Genomic DNA, 14,865 nt, shown 5'->3' on the forward strand with positions numbered 1-14,865 from the left:
GAGTGCAACAACGTGGCAATAGACGCGTACGCGAACACAAGGAGCACCAGTGGCGGCTTCGGCGCTGTCATGAATAAACATGAAGCCCCAGCTCGAATGGGAGACTCTGTGCTGCTACATCGCTGAAGTTGCGGTGAAATCCGATCGACATTCCAACACGCAAAACAAAAACGCCAAATCACCACCACCACCACCATCGCCCGGACGGAGATGTGATTGGACGGGTGATTTACATCGCAGCCGGTGTCGGTGGCGGGGGACGGGGGGCGGGGCATCTCTATTGGTCCACAAGGCGCACAAGAAAGCCCTTGGGCGGAAGGCCGTGACGGTGGTGCCTTCAGCAGTTTGAGATTCCGCTTTTGACGCTTCCAGCAGATTACGCTAATGGGAAAGCGTTAACGGGGATTTTGGGGTTCGCGGGGGGGCGGGCTCAAGGTGAGTTCCGGTTGCAATGGCCCAAGCCTTTGATGGATCCCCCAGGCAACTCAGGTTTTAATTTAATTTGCCATTCCAATCGATCGGATTATGTCGTTGTTGTGGTTGTTGTTGTTGCGCCGACGTCGAGGACTCGGGGACTTGCCCCCAGACGTTCGCGCTTTGTTTGGTGGGGTGTTTCTATGGCGCCCCGGAACGGCTTTAAAGCCTTGTCGAGGAACGCTCCAGCAGCGACTTTCTCAGCGGGGTGTACGCAGCGCAGCGCGAGTTGCTCTTCTGTAACACCGAAGCGTTTCAAGCGTTACGCAAGCGTTACGCAAGCGTTACGCAAGCGTTTCAAGCGTTTACCTAAGCGTTTTCAAGCGTTTCTGAAGAGTTTTCTAAAGCGTTTTGCAAGCGTTTCGCTAGCGTTTCTCAAGCGTTTTAAAATCATGCACCAGATTTAGAGCGCTCGAGTTCGGTACGGTGTTTATGTGTCGCTTTCGGCCACCATCATCAGCGACGTTTGCAGTGTATCTAGGCCCCGATCTGTTGGGCTGCCCGTGTCTGCCTGTCGGGTCCTGAAAATGCAAGGATTTTTTGTGACGCCTTTGTTGCGCCGGGTAAGCTGATTTCCGCACAAATACTCACTGAATTATGGATGAGAAGGGGGTCCACCTTCAACGAAGTACCGGAGTACGTTCCGAGTGCCGAGAATCTCCTGGCCTGATGCCGGTGTTTGTGGTTTAAAAACGAATTTCATGACCTGGTGCTCCAACGCGGTTGGCGTGAAGCATTCGGACGATTGGACGATAGTCCGCGGGCTTTTGCCGGGGACTTAATCGATCGCCCGACAGCATGAATCAGTAGCTGCTCTTTTATTTATGATCCTTTCGATTGGAACTTTGCGGGTACATTTTTCATAAACCTTAGGTGGCCGCGTTAGATCAACAATCCCAACCCAGGCGTTAGTCATCATCGGGAGGCACACGACGGCCATCGTGGGTGATGGCTTGGTACTTATGCCTCATGATCCACCCGCCTGCCCGGGCGCTAAGACTTATCACCAAATGGCGATACGGGCCAAAAGTGTCAAATTTCCAAACCTTCCCACTTGGGCCGACTCTTCACCGGTCTACTTTTGCCTCCCGTGCCCAGCCACGGTGCTGTTTACGCGCTTCTCACATAACACGTGAGACCCGGCGGCGGCCTACACGTGAAGACGCGCCTACGTTCGCCACAGTTCAGGCCTCGACGGTGTGCCGGAGGTACCCCGCGTGGTGTGGCTCGCACCGCAGAAGACAATGATGCGGAAAAACTTTGTTAATTTCGAGTCTAATAAAGCCATATCGTGCGCGGCGCTTGACAGTTCGGGAAAAGTTCGGCGAAAGAACAGCGCAAAGTTTAGGCCGGGGCCGGGTCTGGAAAATTGCCTCCTTCGCGTGCAGTGTGACACGTGAATGTGACACCATTTTGCGGTGCTCTCGCTCGCTCCCGCTCGTTCGGTCTCACTCACTGCCATCGGGAGAATAATTAATACTTCCTCATCACGGCACGGTTTTTGGCACCGTTGGTGCCGATGGACGGATCGTGTGGGTTGCCAAAGAAGTTTCTTCCCGTTCCCGTTGGTTCCGCGCACCGCGCGTTGTGACCATAATTATATCGTAAGAGTTATGGTCAGAATAAAAATTAAATTTCAATTACACTTATTATGAATCCCGCCGGGCGGGACGACGACCCGTCAAACATTAGCATAGCCATTAGCGGAGCGGGCATTTCTGTGGGAGCGAAGCGTGGTGTGCGTGGAGGCACACCACGCGGTCAAAGACTACCGGGGGCGGGCAAAGACATCCGGCTTCCGGTCACCTACCGACGAGAGGGCCAGCTGCTGCATTTTAATTTCGCAAACTCGCAAACGTCCCAAACCAGGCTCTGGCGAGGGTTCCGGCGGGTTTCGAACATAACAATTATGCTGGGTCCGGGCTGGGGCTGCTCCTGGGCCCTCGGAGCGGGGGTCCGTCAAGTCAGCCAGTGGGCAATGATACGTTTTGTTTATTCAGCAGTGCCGACCGGCTACAGCAGTTTTTATGGGTTGGGGCATTAAAATAAATCATAAAAAATTCATGAACCGAAATGAGCGAGAAAATTGGTGTCGGAACGGACACAAAAAACGAAACAAAACAAACACCCGAACGGGGGAAACATAAAAACATAGCCATCGAGTGGCTACGAGTGGAGCTTCCCACCCATACCGAACCCGGCGGGGGGCCAAACAAATAGGCATTGGGCAATTGAAAAGTGCAGCACGCCGGGGCATAAAGAGCAACGCAAGCAACTCGCGCTCTGGCGCAAAGTGGCGCAACATACCCGGGCGGGGGAAAGAGGCTGAGGTCCGGGTTATAAGCAGAAATCATAACAACCGGGGAACCCTTTACGATGGTGGCCGGACCACTCCGGCGGTGACCGACCGGGACACGTGCTCCCTCTTCTCGGTGGAGTCAGACGTGCATACAAAGCAGCGGCAGCCGTGGTGGCGGGTATGGCCGGGTCGAAGGGGCACTGCGGAAAGCACGACAAGGATAATTATTAAACATACGGACAAAGCAAAAGCACCGGCCCTCGGCAAACCGGTGGGTTTTTAATGCAGTGTTCGGTCAATATTTGCTTGCCGCTTTTCTCGATGGCGATTATTCAATTTTCGCTTACTACCGACGCCATTTTTTGTTCCCCGCGATCGTCACCGTCGATGCCGATTTTGTGTACCTTTCGAGTGCGGTGGTGGCTAATGACATTTGAATTCGCCAACGATAATCGGATGAATTATTGTGACAGCCGCCGCCGCCGCCGATAAATCGACTGGAACTTTTATTTCCTCGATTATCCGAGGGCCCCGTCTACGCGTCTTTTCGCGTCTCGCGCTGTCACTCGATCCGGTTCCGGTCTGTTGGTCTCGGGCTAAGAATCTTGGTCCATCTTACGACTTCGTGGCCCCGGCTCCCGGAGTCGCGTACTTTGCAAATAATTGCTCTCACGCTTGCCAGTGACAGATGCGATTGCGGCGCGAGTGCGATTCTGGTCTGCCAAAGGATCAGGACCATGACCTCAGCTATCGATTGGTGCAACCACTATACCGGGTTGGGGTGGATGGTTGAAATGGGACACACCACACCGTGCCGGGGCACAAGATAAGAGCGATTGGCAGGAAGATTGTCCTGCATTCTGCCGGCTGCTATCGGCAGCGGAGTGCGAGTTATGCATTCGATGGCCCATCTTGCGTGTGTTTGTGTGTGTGCCCCTCTTATGTGCTGGTCCAATCGATAGAGCACACTCTCCGGCGGTGCGCGATTGCAGCAAATGCTCAGCGCTGCTGCCCTGACACTTATGACAGTCCCAGGGCTTCGCGGTAGTCGCGGAGCGCGGCGCGGACGCAGCCGGAATATAAATCGAACTTTATGGCCGGGCGGGCGGCGAACGGTTGTTGAAAATCGACTCGAAGAAGCCGATTCCCGCCCACCCTCGGTGTGGGTAAAATTGTGCACCCGTCGGCGGAAAACGGAACCCACCCCCACGACGATGGTGGGCGGGATACTTGAATTGTTTGAAGAAAATTCCCCGTTCCTTTTTCGCTTTCCATTTTCTCCGTGCGCTGGCCATTCGATGGTCCGATGGTGCTTCAAAAGCTCGCGTAATCTGCTTTTTATTAGGCGCGTCAAGCGTTTGGGAAGCGTTTTTTGAAGCGTTTTCCGGAACACTGCGTTTACTGACCGTTCGGAGGATCGATTTTGCCTTTCTTACTGTAGTTATCATTCAGAGAGACAGAGCAAGAGAGAGAGAGAAAGAGAAAAAGAGAAACGAATATCTGCGGGCGATAAATGCAGCATTTAAGTGGAGTGTAATTTTCGTGGCTTTGCTCACCATCGGAGCAGCGACCAAAGTGAGGGTTTTTGCCCGCTTTAGAGTGTGTTTTTGAAGATAAACTACAAAGGAAGATAACTGGTTCGATTCCGGTGTTCCGTCGGTACACTTGTTTTGGATGCCAAAAATGGCCTTTTTTAAATGCTAACGAGCGCCGACTTCGGGGTAATGATGAAAACTGCGCGCCTTGACCCGGTTACCTTCTCTTACAGTCTTCCGTGCCCACCAAACTATGCTAATGCCAGTCGCTTCTGTAGCGTTTGCCAAATTAAAAATCCGAACCTTGAGTTGGTCAATTAAAATTTGCCAGTCTTCTAGGACTGTTGGGGGACAGGGAGGAGGGGAGCTAAATGAACGACAGGATGAAAGGACCTTTCGTGGAGCATCCATTCCCGGAAACGGTGCTGCTCGTCCACTTCGGACCTCGTTCAAGGTGCAAGCGCATTGTAAATAAAATGTTGAAACACAGCCAACAGTGAGCCATAAAGTGGCTCGGTCGGCTCCGGCTCCGGCTCCGGACTCCGGAGGTCTATGGGTTTGGTTTTACGGAGAACGAGCGATGAAGCTTTTCACAGCCCCAACCGTCGACTCTCGACACACGCGTGTCATCGGTTGCGGCTTCGTTTTATGTTCGGTAATGAAATCAAAATGTGGCAATGGAGCGAATGGAGATTGTGTGGATCGGCCACCGAAAGCGCCCGTTGACGCGGTCTATTCGCGGATTGTTGCTGCCTGCGTCCGCTAAATAATTGTCTCGGATTTGGTTTTTGATGTCCCCGCGGTGTTGTACTTGGATTTGATGTTGCCCAGCGGTTGTTGTCGCCCGAACGTTAATCGTCTTGTGAGCCGGAACAGTTCCGTGTCCTCGTCGCATTTTGTAGAGCAATTTTCGGCATCGTAATTGGAACCGTTTACCAAGAGCACAGCGTTCCTAATTGTTCTCTGCTGTTTCTCCATTCCCCGGATCCATCGCGATTGCAGATTGTGTGAAAGTGTGGTTGTGAAACAGGACTCCCCTCTACGCCCTTAGCAAGTGACAAGTGTGGATGTGAATCGGAACAAAGTTACAAAAGAAAGTTGCACGAATCGTGCAGTGTATCGTAAGCATGCTACGCACCGTTGTCATGTGACTTATTCCTCACCACAGCAGACAGACACCTCAGCAGAACGCGCCGAGACAATAACAAAGCAACCACCGTAATGTTAAGTCGCTAACCAATCGTAGTAACCAGTCGCGTTGGTTTCGCAGCGTGAACACTAAAATCCGAGTAGCCTTCCCTCATCGCGCGTTGGTGAAATGTTCCCGCGACGGTGTGTGAGTGAACGCCAGAAACTCACAGGCCACACAATCCGTTGGCCCCGGTACGAGCCTTAAAGTCCGGTCCGCTTATACGCCGTTGGTTCAGTGATTATTCGGTGTGTGTGTGTGTTTACCGGAGCGCTGTTGGAAAGTTGTGGAAAAATCGATCCACTTCCGGGTCTCGGGGCCATCGTATCGGCCCATTAGACTACAGCTTCCCCCAGCGAATCAGCGACGCGTAACTTCGGTAGCAGATAACAGGCCAGAAGAAACGCCGGACGGACACGAAACATTAAGCGCCAAACGCTCGGTGAAAAAAAAAACATAGAATCGTGTGAGTTTGGGAAATTTATGAACACAACTTGCGGCCCTCAAATTGCTCAATGAGTCGTGCGACGCGAGATAATGCCAGCAGCGGCGAGCGCATCGATTAGGCACCACCGGTGACGACGGTACATCCAGATCGGCACGGATTGCTTGGTGGCATCACACATACAGACAAGAAGAGCGAGGCACGCTTATCTCCACGGTGACACTTTGGTGCTGGAGTTAGTGTTGTTGTCGAGCGGCAGGACCTCGTCCCACAGCGACAGCGTTTGGATCAACCCGTGGATGACGCGCAGAAGAACCCCGGAAGCGGCAGCGGCAGAAGAACCCCGGAGCGCAGAACCCAGGAACTACTAAGTAGCGCGGCGGGTCGCAGGTCGCGATTCAAGATATACTCGAGACAATCATCGCCACCGCCAACGCTGAGATTGCAATGCTCTGGTAGCCAAGAAAACTTCGCCGTGGATCCGTATTGCGGCGGCGGAATCAACAGTGGTGGCCAATGGCCGATTCCGAACTGTGGCGGTCCGATGTGCCATCACGGCCCAGGGCCGGGACCAGGGCCCGGCCCCGGCCAAGGCCCCGGGCCCGGCCCAGGCCCGGGTCCGGGCTCGGCCATGGGCACCCTCGTGCACGGGCCGTCGCAGCTGTCGCTGCACGGTCCACCACTGCCACCGCCACCACTCTGTAATCCATGCAGCAATACGAATAATTTTAACTCAGTGCCATTACCGGGACCGTCCCGCTGGGGTCCCCGTACATCCTGTCCTGTACATAGCCCATTCCGAATACGAGTGCCGAACGGATCGATCTGCTCCGGACATCAGGTAAATATCGGACGGTCGTCCTGAATAAATACACTCCTATCGCCTCCATGGAATCGAAACTTTTCACTTTTCCAACTTTTCCGTATTGTACCGCAACCTCCAGAATCAGCAAGAAGCGCAAGAAGAATCACTTTCTGGTTACTTTTTGAGCCATTGATTTCATTAGAAGGCCGGCGTAGGACGCGGCCCGGCTCAGACCCTTGAAGTCCATGGATCCATGGATCTGTTTGCACAAACTTTTCGCCCTCAGTAGTTGAGGTCCTAGATTTTGATCCCACCGTATAGGGCATTTTATTGTAAAAGGGACGGCATTGATGTGTGTTTTTGAGTGGGCGGTAGGCTCAGCAAACCAAACTTCTTGCTGGAGGTCCCGAGGGATGCACCCGTGCAGACCTGGGGACCAAAGTTTGGCTTCCGGCTCAATGAATGGCCCCTCTTAAAAAGGGAATTAAAATTCATTAGCTTAGAACAGCGGCTTCGCGAGGGTTCTTCGGCTGAAGAAAGCGTCCCCGAGCGGACGTGAATGTATCACACTGGCTGGCAGTACAACGTGTGACGCATCCGGCATCCTTCTGGGACGCCTAGCGGGACGCCTAGAGTTTCGTGTCCACTTTCGACCGTCCCAGGGTGGCGCGTGGCGTTGGTCAGGGCTTTTCCCTCGGGACACGCGGTATGCCATGAATGTTAAGTGGCGAACTACTAGAAACTCTCTGCTCCCGGAGCTGACTGAGTGGTACTTTTTCGTTCGTCCACTGGCCTGGTCGCCTGGTTCGGTGGCCAACTTCTCCCGAGCGCGGCCCGCCAGATAATTGGTCTCTCTTGGGAGAAAACACTCGAGCTGCCCCGGGAACACTTCCGGCGGACCTGCTTCTGGCTCCGGTCGGCGCCGCCGTTGATTTATCGATTCCACGTCGGTCGACCGTAATTTCATCATCCCAAAATCTCATCGATGGAAATTGCCACCCTCGGCTCGGTTTGCCTTGGGGTGGGATAATCTTAAGATGCAGCCAGTGAATCCGGAACTCTTGCGTAAAGTGTGATTGGTTCCCTCGGTCCCACACACACGGTTGCGTCCGGAAGCGCACCCTCAGAGTAACTCAGAAAGCTATCAATCCAGGCGTTCGGGAAAGTGTGAAAAGCTTCTTTTAATTGTGATTAGTTATCGCTTGACACGCTTCGCAAAAGCGTGTGAAAGTGTACTCCAATCAACCTGGAAGACCCACAAGGGATTCTGGTGCACATCACCTCGACACTTTGAGCATTTTTGATAAACTAATTAACACTGGGTGGTATGAGTTGGACATTGTTTTAGCAAACATATCACGCCCGTTCGGGTGGTCTTTTGAGTGCGTAAAGGTAATACCCAGTTGAAATACGCAATAGAAAACGCTTACGTAGCGATCGAAAAGTCGACTACATCAGGCCAAACTTGAGGCTGGCTATCAATCCACTTAGTAAAGAACCCTCCGGGGTGCTTTGGGACAGTATCCCAAGAAGGGTTATCTCGAAATGCACTTTGCCTCCGACATGGCGTTGGCTTGCGGTGTGTAATCTGCTCGTGGTCGTGTATGTCGTTGGTCTGGGTCTTCTGGGTTCGGCTATACACGGATGGTTGCCTGGTTTCTTGATGTTTGCTGTCGACTGGTAGAACTTTCGAATCAAGATTTTACCTGCTCTATTTCTTCATTTTAGTTATCCTTCGTAAATGGTTCGGAAATCATGGCGGTGTCGGTTGTACTAGTCCTAGTAGCTCCGGGGAATTAACCGAGCTGAATAAATCATGTTGATGACAATGAATTATTCGAGAGCGTTTCTCTTCCCTCGGTGTCACTCACCGATCTCCACCGCCGAGAGTAGAGTTTAATTTTTGTACCTGTACCTCGGCACGCCACGATGGTTCCACAGTCCGAGAGGCCATAGTTTCGAATTAAAGTTCAAATTTGCACAAGTTTGTATAAGCTTCTCGCAAATAATGGATCGAAAGTGTCTTTCGAAGTCACTTCGAAGTTTCGAAACCACTTCTGCATATTCTGTCGGCAGCGGATGTCAATCTTGGTACGGCACCGGGGAACCCGGTGAAGACACAAGGCACAAGGATTTCCGGTTTGCCGTCTAATTGAGTGAGCCGTTCGGTGGACTATTTAATGAATAATCATTCTGAGTGGTTTCGTTGCGGTGGTGGCCTTCGAAGCGTCTATGATTAATTATTTTACAACCGCAGACGATTGGCAATCGATAGTGTGACAAATTAAACAGACGGTTGACAGTGGAAAAGAAAGTTGGAAAATCTCGACCAAGCTTGATGATGGTTGTGAGCTTAATTGAGATCGGGAACTAAGTGGTATAAGTTCATCAAAAGTAGGGTTCATTGTGGCAACCCATTTGCTACGTTGCGGCAAAGATCAACCATCGCGGCATGGAAAATAAATGAAATTGATTAATTGGTCGTTGTCTCTGATTTGATTATGATTTATGATTTCGTATTGCTGGTCTTATTTATGTTAGTATTGTGACAAGGTTCGGCATATGACAGTTTGTATTAACTTTTAGAGAATTATTTTAAAGCAACTCTTCGCCCAATTTCACAAACATTCTCATTTTTGTTGAATGAAGTTTCCATAGCCCATCCAGAGCAGATCAGATTTCCGTTCTACCTGTCGGAGTATTGTTATACTGTGAGAAAAGCTCTGCTGCGCCAACATAATCTAGTCCATCCGCTCCGCTGTATTTGCATAACGATGAAGTTGTGCTGGCGAAGTGCAGTTTACAGCGTATTGTATTTCACGTTGTTGTACGAAGATACGACGTCATTCGTTCACAGATTAGCTGACGACGAGTATTTTGACGAGTCTTTTCACTTGGATTTTCTGAGCTCCAGAGATCGGTTACCTTGAATGTTTCGTCCGAAACCCGCAAGCATTGTTTCACCCTTCGTCAAAAGTATTCCGTTTCAGTGTACACCGTCACAGGACGATCCTGGAGGGGTCTTCCCGGTATCAGGACTAATAAGACAACAAAAAAGATGCAACCCTTTTGTTGCGTTGTACTCTTGCGCTTGTGTTGCATGCTGCATGCTGGTTTTAAACTTCATTTAGAGTTTCCATCGGCAGGTAGAATTTACATGCTCCCATGAATTCGACGAACCGAATGTAGCGAATTTGTCTTGTAGTTTGTCGGTGGTTGTAGAAAGAGGTGGACTATAGCATTTCATCAACTGATGCGATGAACCAATGAATCTAGTCTACCCCCCGACGGGTGTGCTGTTTTCTTGCGTTTGCATAACGCTGGTGAGCTGTCCTGTCGATAACATGTCAATCTTGGATGTTTCAATATCTGTTATTTGAGTGGAAGAGCCGTTCTCACATCCGCACGACACTGCTACCTTCACTTAGTAAATGGAAAACGAATGTAATCGGAATTGTGGGCTGCGTTGGCCATCGCCGTCGGTTCTAAAAACGGACTTGCACTATGACAGACATGAAAATGTGACTATCTGCTGATTGTCAGCCCTCACGAAGCTAATGCACACACACTGAGCTCTCTGGAGGTACGACCTTTCCGAAGGTTGCATTACATTTGTGATCGCATCCTGGCGGGATCCATCTGGGAGCCGCCGTTGATTGCTAACTTGGTCGGTCAGTTTCGTGTCCACAGTGCCGTCCGTCAAACTTGTCGCATTTCAACCGAGTGCAACGTCATCGACTGAATATTAGCATTTACAACCGAATCTCCGTAGCCCTGGTGGGAAGTTTTTTTCCAATTTGGGGAAAAGTGTAACTTTTCCATTGAATACGTGGCGACCGGCCCTCCCGAGCGTTTATTGCTGCCCAAAATGGCAGAATGGCAAAATGGCAATTGGAATAGCTTCAGTTCGGCGTCAGTGCAGTGTCCGTGTTATTTCTTTTTTTTCCTCCGCTCCTCCGGGAGTTTTCCCAGGATCGGACGGCTCGGGCACGATGGCAAACTTTTCCAATTTATTCCGTGCGCTCCGTGGTGGGCCAATTTACAGCGCAGCGCAGCCCGTAAGTGTGGCAAAGGTTTTCCGTTTTCAGCCCGCTTCTTGCTTGAAACTTGAACTGCGGCCCAATTGGCCGGAAGTTTCCGGATGTGCTGCTAACAGATTTATCATGCAACCGACAGACAACGGCTGTCCCCGGGCTCACGGTCGATTTGCTGCGTAGTGGCGCACTAACCCGGGACTTGGCCGGCCGGAAGGTCAAGCCGAACCCGTCACGCCGAGCGCCGTTTGAGCTTTCATTCGTCATCTGCCGACCGGCGGATGTGCCGGAACTCTGCCTTCCCCATTACTGTGTCGCTAGTGTCCGTGTGTGTGTGTGAATAGTTTCTTGTGTAAAAAAGTCGCTCGTTCGAAACCAAACAAAACCGAAAACCGACGCAGCACAGGAAGTGGTGTCGGGCGAGGGAAAAGTTTGCCTTCTGGCCTCACGGCGACCGGCGGTGGGACGTTTTGTGCAGGACATTTAAACTCTGGCGCTCTCTCTCTCTCTTTCTCGCCGGTCGTGATATCCTTCCATTTTGCATCCTGTACGTGGGTCGCTGCGTCGGTCGGCCCTGGGAAATTCTATTCCATCAAATAGGTGTCAGTGTGTGCTCTTGCTGGGCGAGAATCATTTGCAGCGTCACCACGTTCCGTCGGCTGGTGGATCGGTCTCTCCGGTCCAGCTGGAGGCGGCCGAGCGCTGTGAGCGATCGCCCGTAAATCTTCATTCGATGGGAATAAATTTGAGCTTTTGATTTATGACACTGGCAAAGTTTAAACCCACACCAGACCACCCCGTTCGGGGTGACCGGTGGCATAAACACACACTTAGCACGAGGGCCGTGGTGAAACTGTCGTTAGCTGCGCTCATAGATCGGCTGCTGCTGCTGCTGACAGCCGCCGGGCGTTGGGTTTCGCTCACGGGCCTTGGTTTTGGTGCTAAAGGCTGGAAAAGTTAGCCTCGGTGGAATCAAATATTGAATGTTTGATTGGGTTACTTGGGTTCGGGAGTTTAAATTTTGATGATCCAAAGTTAATCGTCGGTTTTCGGGGAAAAGCTTGAAAGATTTACCGACGAACGTATGAGCATCCCTGTGAAGAAAGCCTAACATCAACAGGGCTTAGCACAGCACTGTAGACTGTGGAAAAGGAAAGTAATTGAAAATGGACTGTTATAGGAAGAAACAAAGAGTTACGAGTACATGATGAAGTAGTACGGATCATGTGAAAGGCTTTGGACCTCGACCCTACGCCATAATTTGGTTGCAGAGACTGTTTACCATGATTTACGTTAACTATGATTTTCTACAGCCTCATTGTAACGGTGGTTCAATAATATTCAATAGGCGTGGTCATGCCAGGCCACGTACTAGTGTGTTCAATAAGTTCGAAGCCTTCTATAGCGAAGAGCGCTGCCACGAGCCTAATTTTGTTTTGTTATATTGGTACACTCTTGATATGAACTTATGTGAAGTTTCATTTCAATCGGTCACGTAATTCTTTTTTCACAAGCCATTTAGTAGCGACATGTCACAGTATTTTTTACGATGAAAAAAATCAAGTATCGTAGAGTTATTTAATTTTAATTTTTGAAAGGTTTAAAAGCAAAGGAGATTTATGAACGAATGTTGAACGTGTATAAGGACTCTTCACCTTTAATTTAGGGGTTTAAAGCGGGGTTTCTGAGTTCAAACGTGGTCGTACTAGCCTTCAAGACGATTCACGTCAACCTCAAAACGTCAAAAAACAGACACAAAATCTGAAATCGTAAAAAAAATACAGGATATCGTATTGGAAAATTGTCGAATCACTGAAAGAGATTTAGTACAAAGCCTAGGCATCTCATTTAGCAGTATAACTAATATTTTGACTGAAGTATTGGGTTTCAGAAAGCTGTTTGCAAAATGGGTGCCGCATTCATTAAAAATGGAACAATGCACCAGATTTGGCCCCTGTCGACTTCCATCTGTTTTTAGTCTCAAAAAAATCTTCCGTGAAAAGCGTCGTCAAAAGATGACGTCATAACAGCTGGTGAAGAGTATTTTGAGGACCTTCCAATTTCTCACTTCAGGAAGGCCATACTGAATAATAAAGTGTATTTCAAACCGTAAAAATGTATTTTTCTTGTCGAGGCTACGAACTTATTGAACAGCCTAGTATCTACTTCGAGCCTCGCTTAATCGCCATGGCCACTGGACGGTGCCCGAACGTTTCATTACACAACCACTAACAATGGGCACCATTTTGTTGTGGAACGACCTGTTGATAAGACTATAACTTCTAACGACAACGTAGTGTCGGCGGTTGTTGATGTTACGCGAGATCCGGTAGCAGAACGCGAGGCCCGTGTTGTATAACGGACAGCGATTTTTGTTGTTGTTCAATCCTGCCACAACCCGATTGCTGGCTGCCTGGCTGGTTAACAACAACGAACGGGCCACCGTCAGCAACGCTGTTTTTAACAGCGCACCCGAGTGCCAATTAAAGATGATAATGCACCGCAGATTTACAGCAGACTGCTCTCCACTAATGATGTCATGCAGAAGGTTGGTACCCGTGCGTTGGCCAATAACTAGGCGCCATTGTTATGTTGCTATGGCGCAACCGATGACCGGACGGAAACCGGGCCCTTCTATGCCGCTGTTGACGTGGAAGGCCACTCCGGCAAAACCGTGGCTGTATTTTGCTACTGATAGCTTCGGACCCGTGTGTCGGTGTTCCTGTAACTGGCGCTCCACGACTAGACTCCAAGGAATCTGACCACAGCGTTTGGCGAGCGAGCGGTTCACGCGCAGAAATTCGCGAAGTATGCGGTGTTGTGTGTGAATATCCTTTCTCCTCCTGTAAGCAACTTCAAGCGACGGTTAGAATCGGCCAGCGCTACACGAAGCAGAGCGGAGATAGGACACAAGTGTCCTATCTAATGCCGGCAATGGGACTCGAAACGCAGGAATATCGACATCACGGCGTCGAATCGTCGATGCCCTGTACTGTTGGCTGTCGATGGAACAGAGTTGGCGAGAGTGTTCATCGGACCTTAGCGTTCCGCAACGCTACGTGTTTCGGGGTTTCACTAACATTGAATGCCAAGTGCTTATTGGGCGGTTGAATTTGCTATTGGGCGGAAACCAAGTTCGCGTGGGCTAGAACTATCGGAAGCTTTGATCTCCGATGTACGGCGATAGTTTCGAACACGATACGTCCCTGTTGCATGTTGACCACTTCAGCCAAGTGTTGTGCGTCGTGCAATGTGCCGCTCGAAACAAAGTTTCATCTATACAACAGCATAAGTGGAACGTAAACTGTGAGAAATCCAGTTTAGTATGTCGGACCAGTTTGAGTCCAACTTGTCCCAAAGCAATGGGAGAATGCCGCGATACTGAGCGATTTTAAGCTAAACCGTAGAAAAATAATACTTGTTGGTTTGCCGAAATGTTAGAAATTTGTTGGAAAATGTTTCAAACTTCTTCTCCTATTCTCTACATGTTCTCTACATTCTCCGCGAGCCGTTACTTCAAAACATTGGGCGACAGGTGTTATGGGAATAACGGAAGCGCTAGGGCATCATCTGCCAGTTGGTGACGCCGCATGTGGGATCGTATATAGCCGCACATTCTACAGATAAATTCAAAGCCCCACCGGCCCAGTCCTTTGGTCCTTTCGGACTGGACTCGAAAAATTGATTCTCGTATTCTTCACAGTCAAAGGAAATCCCATGAATTGCTGCCTACAGGTGAGGTTGAGCAGGAATTTAATCTATTCTCTCCATATCCCAGCGTCCCAGGGCAGGACAGTTTTGTTTGGCAGATATATCGTTTTAATTAACCGGATCCGGATGGGGTCTATCGTGGGGGGAATGCTTCTCATCTTCTGCAAAATTGATGCTGAATCCCTGCATGGGTCACACGACTGTTCCAACGAAGTTGCTTTTTTTTCTTTGTGGGAAAGTTTAACAGGCCATAAATATATTTTATTTCTGCCATGTGTGGGCCACATCATGTGGCTTTGGTAGGGCTGTAGCCTAAGTATACAGGATATAAGTATAGCATTGAAAATGGATTTGTGGTTTCTTGTTCGTGGTC

This window comes from Anopheles cruzii, chromosome 3 (assembly GCF_943734635.1).
Source record: "Anopheles cruzii chromosome 3, idAnoCruzAS_RS32_06, whole genome shotgun sequence".
NCBI classification, from domain to species: Eukaryota; Metazoa; Arthropoda; class Insecta; order Diptera; family Culicidae; genus Anopheles; species Anopheles cruzii.